Raw genomic sequence first — 9,661 nt, forward strand, 5'->3', positions numbered from 1 at the left:
GCCCGAACCCGGATTCGAACCAGGGACCCTTAGCACCACAGCCCAGCTTCAACTGAACTGCGCCACACGAGCCGGCTTTTGTTGAAGATTATTTGTTAAAATGATTGATACGTGAATTCGGATCAAGTAACTAAAAGTAATTTTCTAGTCAGATATAATAAAAGTCATTGTTCATATATTTTTTTGTACTCATTGAATGGAAAGATAATGTTTCCAAGCATCCTCGATGCACGGGAAAACGACTTTCCCGCATCGCGGTGTTTTTTAGTTTCCGCTGGAGAGAACGGGTTATGCGCGTTCTTCGGTTGGTAGTACTTATTGAAGTCAACAAACGTCATGTCATGGTTAACTGTCATCTGCTGTAAAATCAATTAAACCGTTGGTTGAGGGTATTTAGTGCGATTAATCGGAAACAGACGTACACTAAGTTTTACGTAAATATATAAACAAGAACTTATAACGCAATCAAATTATTTTTCAGAATTGGAACTCAAGAAGAAGTAAAATTTATTGTTAAAACGTCTTAAAATGTGACCAGTGATATTCTGCAACTATTCGCATATGCAGTTTAAGAAAGCACATATTAACACACACAAAGCTTCCAAGGATTTTAAATGTAACGAGTGTATTTACGCAACTCAAGATATTCAGTGCAAACGATGCAATGCCGTGACCAGTAGTAGCACTCATTGCAAAGGCAAAATATTATGTATTAACCAAAGATCTGAAAGTTTTAAATGTGACCAGTGCGATGAAAAGTGGGTAGTTACAAAATTATGTTACCAACCAAACATATGATTGTGTTACCAACTCATGATTAAAAAAAAAGCTAATTTACAAAACTTTATTAATTTTGACCTTTTTTTACGCAATTCGTTACAAAAAATATTGTACCTAACTCTTTCGGAAAGAATTTTCCCGCATTCGCACTAAATGCAGCACTCCCTACGGTCGTGCTGCAAACAAAGTGCTCATGCGGGAAAATTAACTTACCGAACTTGTTAGGTAAATAACTAGTACCTAACTCTTTCGGAAAGAATTTTCCCGCATTCGCACTAAATGCAGCACTCCCTACGGTCGTGCTGCAAACAAAGTGCTCATGCGGGAAAATTAACTTACCGAACTTGTTAGGTAAATAACTATTTCAATAATCTTATAATTTAATAACGATAATAACTGTGTAATAAGTACTAATCATTTCCTGAATCCTGCAATAATCCAAGAATGTTGTTTACATTCAAATTATAAAAAATCCTACAATATATCCATGTATCTGCAGCTATATTATTTATTATTGATTTGTAGTAACTAAAAAGAGTGATTTAAAATATCATTGGCATTAGTTGACAGATAGATGTGTCAACGAGTGACCATATTCCTTTTTCAAACATATAAAGTAGTCTGTTTCTCTCTCAGAAATGTAATTAATCTTTAATTTTGTTAATGCGATAATTTCCGCCATTCAGGAATACTTGTGCAGTGCAGTCGTGACGTTTACCTTTGTAAAAGCTACATGTGTGTGAAAGCACAGTAAATCATTTAGACAGACAATTAACGGCCCATTCGCACGCAATCAGAAAATGCAGAACACATTTCAAGTGGAAAAGAAGATAAAACGCACTAATAATTAACGTGTCAAACAAGTGCAGAGATTATATTTGCACCTTTGAGTATAAAATTATATTCAAAGGTTGCACGGAATTAAAATGGAGTTAGGCAGCTATACTTAGTCAATTGGTTTGGTATTTTAGAATGAACGGAAAATGGGAATAAAATCACTCACATTTCAATTATGTTACTACACTGTTGATTGATTTGCACTTGCATCATAGGTAATGCTGACCGTAAATCGTTACATTCCTTACTGTTTGGAATGTGCGGCCTATGTATTTGCCAAATGACATTTTTGTTAACGTATTTAAATTGTGTATATCAAGGCTTTTCCCGGCATGCAGACTTTTCCTTGGTACTTTCTCTACAAAGTTCATATTTAATGTTCGTGTAGTTTTGCCTTGTAAATTCAATTATTTTGGTAGTTGGTGACTGTGGTTTCCTGTTTTTAACATAAACGTTGTCTGATGTCAAAGTTGCGGAAATATACGCACGGTTGAACAAAACACAATGAATATAATATTGTAGATACGTAAATTTGCATCTTGTACGGCACCTTGTATGTAATGTAATGGTATTCCTGCTCATCAAGGCCAAGAAAAGAAGAGTTGTACATGAAAACAATACAACAATCGGTCAGTCCGTATATCTATAAGGACCACCTCCTCCACACGACCGACGGACCGACAGAGCACAAGTTAATAGCGAATTTTCATTTTTGAAAAATACTCTAAAGGTACGATTAAACTGCCCTTGCATCATTTTCCTTGTTTTTGTTACAATATTCGTTAATTGATGTTCCACTTAATATTGCATAATTACATTTTAATGGTCTTATTAAGAAACAGAGTGAAGTTGAGCGAGTATCGGTAGTTGCTTAATTAGACCACGTGATTAGAATTGATTAAAAGCATTCGTATTAAGATTTCCTTATTTTGAACTTTTTTATAATGTAGTTATTGTTAGTTGTTGTGGGTTTTATTACACATTATGGGAATGCCTGCTCCAGAACCGTAGTCCCATTAGTTACTAAGAGCGTGTAAATAAATCCAGCGCAGATATACCACCCGCTGAAGAAATTCGTTTTAGCGCAACCCACGAAAGTGGAGCGCTTATGTCTTCACATTTCCGTCCGTTTGTCTGTCGTTCCGTGCTATAGCTCGGTCCCTAGATCTAGTATCCACTTCGGGTTTTCACTATATGAAGGCCTATGGGTTCTAGGTGTGCAACTATCAAAACTTAATTTTGGCATTTATCACTTTGTTGCCCTAAATCGGTCAAAATCGATATTTTCACCAATTTTGTTGGAAAAAAGGTCAAACTCGATTGCTCGATGAACAAGAAATGATACATGTGTATTTTTGATGACCAAAATATTTTTACCCAAAAATCGTAGTTTATGCAGTTATGCATAGTTATCTCGCTCACACTCAAGCGCACGCATCTGTAACACCAGAGGTTCCTCAGAATTGGCCGTCGGCCCAAGTCATTGCACACATTAATACTACTCTATTATACATATTTTGCCCATCAGAAAATAAGTAAGGTCTGGGGGCCTGAGATCTTGCTCTATTTTGTTCATTTGTGAGCATGCTACATTGTGTCATAATCTTTTATTATAAGTAATTTTCGAGAACGGGTCTGGCTACGATATTGCTTTTCCGCCTGTCCGTGTGTACGTACACCGATTTTTAGCGGAATGGTTTGAGATAAAATGATTATTTTTTAAAACATGTTCCTCAACATATTAGTAGATAACCGTTAGTAACTATGGGAACTAACATAGAGGTTAAATGTCAAAGTCAAAATTGAAAAAAAAGGACAAGTTTAGATAACAACTGCACGTAGAAACACGCGGTTTTAACCGATTAATACACTTCCTTAAAATTCGACCAATCAGCTCGGTGATTGTTTCAAATTCTAACCAATTAAACGATTTTTTAAGAGAGGCTGGTAGCTTTTTATCAGCGATAAAAATGCTTGTAGGAATGAGTAAAATATAGTGGTTGTGAAATTTACTGTCTTGTATTAATCTGCCTAAAATACACTCGATCTTGGTTTTAAATCCGGATAATTTTATTTTTAATTCACTCAAATTTTGTTGCCTCCTGGAAAAAACTCTCGCATCATAAGATTATATACATAACTTTATCTTAACATATTAAGAATGTGAAAAAAATGTAGAATGCAAAAAATCTGAGGAATCTGAAGGAGCACATGAATTGAAAAATGTTTAAAAATTTGAAGAGGTTTAAAATCGATAGACACTAAAAAAATCTGATGAACATTTGGATAAATTGAGTCTGAAAGAATTTGAAAAATCCGGATGACATGAAAAATCGGAGAAAGTATAAAAATTGAAAACATCTGAGAATGAGAAGGATTCAATGAGATAACCTGATACCGGATACGAAAAATTAAAAAAAACCTTTTTGCGAATATTTCGGATGTTTTGTGTGAAAAAATTTCGTTATTCAAAAAAGTATTGTAGCTATATCAAACGTCTGGAAATATACCTATGTTTGAAAGGTGGCTTAATTCAACGATAATTATTGCACCATTTGTAATTAAACAATGTGCGGACGATATCCCGTCTGATCATGCGGCTATCAATGGTTGCAACTTCATCAGCATGGGTAGGGGAAGAGGGGGCCGTTATTATTATCATCATTAAGAGTGCATATTAGGTTGACAAATGGGCATTTGCGTCGGTATCACGTGACATCGAGCAATTATGGATAAGAATTAAGATAATTGATAGTTGCTGTTATCTACATATATCTACAGCCACATAGGTATGACGTAAATCCATTTTTATATTCCTTTATTTTCGAATCTCCAATTCTGCCGAGTAGTGATGGTGTTATGTGCCTAGGAGATTTTAATATTAATTTAAATAACGTCACTCACTACCACAGCGTTCCAGTCCCTTACTGAGGTTCTGAAGTCCTTTGCACTTGACTTCCGAACCGACAAAAATGATAAGCGAGTCAGAAACTCGAAATCATTCTTGATGCAGGTACGATCACTGAATACCACTTAACTGATCATTTTTTTTCTGTGAGTTGGAGGAATCCAATGATTCAAAAACTGAATACCATTCATTCAATTTAATTTTTTTTTAATTACCAAACCATTCTCGAAGATAGAAAAAAGGTAAAAATTGCCCATTTTACATATTTTTACATAAAATCCAGTAGAGTAGCAACCAAAAATTTGGACCACTGATTCTGAGATATGACCCCAAGTTGGTATGTTTTGAATGCGAAACCCGGTATATTTTAACCTCTATTTTCTTGTTCCTGATGATGATACATTGATGTATCACAACCTTTACTAGCTTCCCAATTAATGGCTAATCGCAGAAACTTCGAAACCGTGCAGCTGTGGCCCAAAACCGAATTAATGCCGACCTGAACTTTCTGACGACCCACAATCGAATGTTTTAATTCTCTTTTCTCTAGATCCGTCCCTACTAGATTTCACTGAACAAGAACGTCTACAAATGGCAAATAGCTAAGCCGGTCACCTTTAATCATGAACGAAGTAGATACGCTCAGCCCCGCTTAGTAATTTTGCAAATTTGTCGCTTCCCATAGACTCGAAGTGAGATCACTCGGCATAATTTGGACTTGGACTCATCAACCCTATTGAAACTACTCTCAACGCCCGACAGACTGACGCCGTCAACTCCCCTAAGTCATTAAACGGTGATCATGTATACGCAAACCAGTGACACCTAAAAATAAAGATAGTTACGTAACTTTATTAAAACTCACGGACTTTAAAAAATGTAGAATTACAATTTTGCACTATGTAACCCTAATAAATCTCTATATATAAAAATGAACCCCTGTTTCTTCTGGTCACGCAATAACTTTTGAACGACTTTACCGATTTCATTCGTCTTTTTTTTAAAAGTTTTCTAATACTGTGTAGAAGGTTTTTACGGCAAGAAAAACTAAGAAAATCGCACAGAAAATTGGAAAATTGGAGAAAACTTAACGACTATTTAAACATCGCGCGTTTGACGGTGCGACGGCAATTGTTTTAACAACTACATCGATCGACAATGGATCGGCATATATCCGTCAAAAAATTAATTTATTCATAGCATAGTGTGCTGTCAATTCCATCGGATAGTTTATCCAGATTTCAGTGAGTTTTTTGAGAAGTTTCGAGGTTATTTCACCGCAATCACGCCTTTTATATTAAAAGTTTGGTATACCTAATATCCATTTTTGCTAAGTGTTGAATGTTGATAGACTAAACACGTGGTATACATAGTTATACAATATACAGAAACACTAAGGGAGTCCATTTCTATTTTCAGTTGAATTTTAGTTTTTTCAAGATGCTACTAGTTAGACGTACCAACATGGTACCAACTTAAGCCGCAGAATCCCTATCGAGCTGCATTTAATTATAACGTAGCAATCGATTAGAGTTTACAGTAAATCGTTGCTCTTAGACCAAAGAACTTTGTGTGTCCACATTGTAAGGCTTTTAAGATTAAAACTGAAGCCCCTGGATTATGTTGCGCCAGTGCCCAAGTGACATTGACGCCATTGGTATCGCCACCAGAGCCACTTCATTCCTTCGTTTCCGGAAATGGGCCAGATTCTATACATTTTTTGACTCATATCCAGAAATACAATAATTGCTTTCAAATTCAAAAACAAAAAAAAGGTACGTTACTAGCTCTGAATCGCCAAACGCAACTAGAAGTGAGTGCGCTTATTTTTTATTATTTTGGAGAGAGATGGGGAGATTTTGGGGGAAGTGTGTCAAAATCTCTTCGAATCGACTAAACGGTTGAACCGATTTACCTAAACCAAATTTCCTACACATATTCTTATAGACATAAAAGGGCAGAATCGCGCATGCGTAGGTGCGGCTGATGTTACCTGTGCTAGTCACAGCAAATTTCTTGAAATTATTTATTCCAGTCCGAATTGAATACGTATTCATAGCTAAAAAAAGAGGAAAGCGTCCGTCGGGTCAGCTAGTAAAAAATAAATTCCAGCCTACAAACAATTCGAAAAAATAAACCCCATTTAAAGACCAAGAGCGGCACTTGAGGACCAGTCTCTGAACTTGCACCTGTTGTCCAACATTCTGATGTAATCTGATGTTTTTGTTTGTATGTTTGAGTGTATTATTACATCATATATTCATTGTCTATTGTTAGAACTCAGGTCTAGCCTGGTGACTAATCTCACGGATTAAAATCAAGTAGCGATTAGTATCGGTCTGTATGTGTATTATTATTTACTTAAATTTTGAAGATAAACTTTAGAATCCGTATATTAAACACAACATTCTGATGCGATTTAGTGTTATGACTTATGAGTATCCCAAAGGCTGCAGGCTGCAGCAGAATTAATTAGACTCGCAGCTAGCATTGGTGAGGCGATCATCTGTTGTAGTGAAGAAAACAAAAAAAAACTGTTGATCGTTCACTCTTATAAATGGATGATTTTTTTTAAATTTTGGTTATACCCGAGGTTATACCTAAACAGTGTAGACCGGCTTTCATTTGATACCAAATCCATTCATTCTACACTCGAACGTTTTTTCTTAATTTTTTTGGGTATAGACCGTAACTACGAATAAAAGTAGGTACACAAGGAAAGGAAAGAAGATTGCGGAAACATAAGCATCGAATTCACATTAATAAATTAGCCATAATTAATGGTATAATGTGATAGATCATGGTGGTTTTATTCATATATAAACAACCAAGGTTCAAGCTCACGGACGCTCTCACGGCGTAAATTTTAAACTGGTAAATGTTTAAGATCATATCAATCAAAACGTGGTGATGTTTTGATTAATTTCCTATTCCCAAAACAACAAGGTAACCTAAAATGAGCTAATTTCCTTTTTTGTACATCTTGATACCAATTGTTACATAACAAATCGGTATAATTAAGATAATTGGTTTATTTATTTAATTACTTTTTCTACAAACATAGGATGTAGGTAATTAATTCTTTATTGAGATTTTGCACACGAGGAAGATTTTGGAAAATCTTGTACGTCTTAAGTATTAGACTCAAGGTTGAAAAGTACTTCGGGCAGCGACCGATGAAAACATAATGTCATAAGCAAGTGTCAGTACACAAAAACTGGATTTGATTTTGTTCAACGAATCTTTTAGTCGCTATCTTTTTCACTACGTAATATATTAATAGCATGTCGTGATTCAAAAAGTAATTCCAGATTAATTGAAATACGTTTTACAATTTAATTCCATTGTAGTACCTATATTCTCCTTCCCACGATCAAACTTAATAGGTAATTTTGTAAACGGTTGTAAGTAGTAAATACGTGTTCAGTTAAACTAATGACTTACATAAACCTAAATTTTTCCATTTAATTAATAACTCTTCCTCTCTAGTAGGGTTTTTGGTTTTCCAAAAAAAAAACGCCCTAAAGTCTTTGAGTCAAGTGGGGCAGTTGTATTGCATAAGAACATTGCTAAACGTAAAACAATGATATTAATGGTCTGCTTTTTGGAACCACACTGCTGGATTTAATTAATGACATGCACTTTCCTACGCCTTGTTGCTATAACCAGCAGGAATATTGTGTAAAAGACACCCAATAAAATACGATTGCGCTGGCCGTTAATGGTTTGGCTATTAATTAGCTGCAGAGTATGAGTAATTACGCGCATTTCCCAAAAATGTGTTAGCAAGTGGCAATAAACACGAGAATTTTATAAAAGAAAACTACTAGACCGAACGAAATTACCAAATTCTGAATTCGTAAATGGACTTATTAATGGCGGAGCACTTAAAATAAGAAAATGCGGTGGGCGCAACTCTGCAATTTGTTGTCTTGTGACCTGGTCATAAATTTCAAATTTGCGAGTTTTGAAACTCTGCACAATGTAGGTACTTAATTTAACCTACGCATATCTATCGAAAGTTTTAAGATTATCAATTACGGTCATCATTGTGGGGGTTTACATTATTGCAATATTGGTGAAAATAGAGACTGATCAATCTAATTTGAAGAACTCTTCCTGTCAACAAAGTAATTAAGTATATCGGGATCATTCCGACACATCAAGTCCCTACACGAATTCAGCCCAAATAAAAGTACGGTAATTAGATACTTGTAAATAAAAACAACTCCCGCATACGTTACAATGGCAATTTTATGTAACCGGTCTAAATTTAATTGAAAAATTAAGAGGGCTACTTACGAAATTCCTTAATTCCGCCGTATTAATTCACAAATCACTAAAATTCGATCAAAAGGTAACTTTTTTATACGCGGTTACTTTAAAAGAAATGTAAGAGCACGAACTTAGCAACGCTCGCCACGGTAGTAAACAATACATAACAATATCGAATGCTTTTATGCTAGCGATATCATTTCTGCTCATGAGCCAAATCACCTCACTTGAGAGCAGCAGTCTCATTCATCAAAGCTGCTGTTGAATGTTAGTAGAGGAAAATTATTGAAGGAAAAATCCTTATTTGGAATATGCCACTTAAACCTATTTAGTTTAGAAACAATTAATGGGAATAAATTGAAGTCCCGATCTCGATTCCTAAACAAATTAATTCAATATAATGTTAGACAAGATGTCCCACGACGAGGTGAGTCGATTATTATATTGGGCAACTAATAATCTAAAAAGTTCCACACGTGGGTAATTAAATCAGTCCCTTTCAGCTAAAATACCTTATGCATATGAAGTTGGATCAGCCCACTTAAAATAATTGGACAAAAATGTGTGGACAGTTAGTCCTACGTTAGTGCTCTTTAGTGCTCGGAAGTTACAGCGTTACAACAGTTAGTTAGTACTGCGATAGAAAATAAGAAAAGTCAAAAAAGGGCCGATTTCACACTCATGCTTATACATATAATGAACCCACAAGATATTAGTGTTACGTTAGTGCTGCTTAACATCAGGAAAACGGTTTGGATCTCTTTCGCCGTTCCTAAAAAAGAAAAATGAATAAAATTAAAAGTTTATGTGAAGTTGGCTCTACCCATAACACATTTTAAAACAAACACAATCATTAGTGCT

General features: G+C 35.2%; 1 protein-coding gene across 1 annotated transcript in view; it reads right to left on the minus strand.

The window, feature by feature from the left end:
* LOC116170249 (aquaporin AQPAe.a-like) overlaps window positions 1-8,966 on the minus strand; it is a 63,349-nt gene extending 54,383 nt beyond the window's left edge. Inside the window, exon 1 of the mRNA XM_031486490.1 lies at window positions 8,828-8,966. The gene's annotated coding sequence lies outside the window, so the exon portion shown is untranslated. The remainder of the gene's footprint in view (window positions 1-8,827) is intronic.
* Window positions 8,967-9,661: the final 695 nt, after the last annotated feature.

The sequence above is a fragment of the Photinus pyralis genome, unplaced genomic scaffold, assembly GCF_008802855.1.
Source record: "Photinus pyralis isolate 1611_PpyrPB1 unplaced genomic scaffold, Ppyr1.3 Ppyr1.4_LG5, whole genome shotgun sequence".
NCBI classification, from domain to species: Eukaryota; Metazoa; Arthropoda; class Insecta; order Coleoptera; family Lampyridae; genus Photinus; species Photinus pyralis.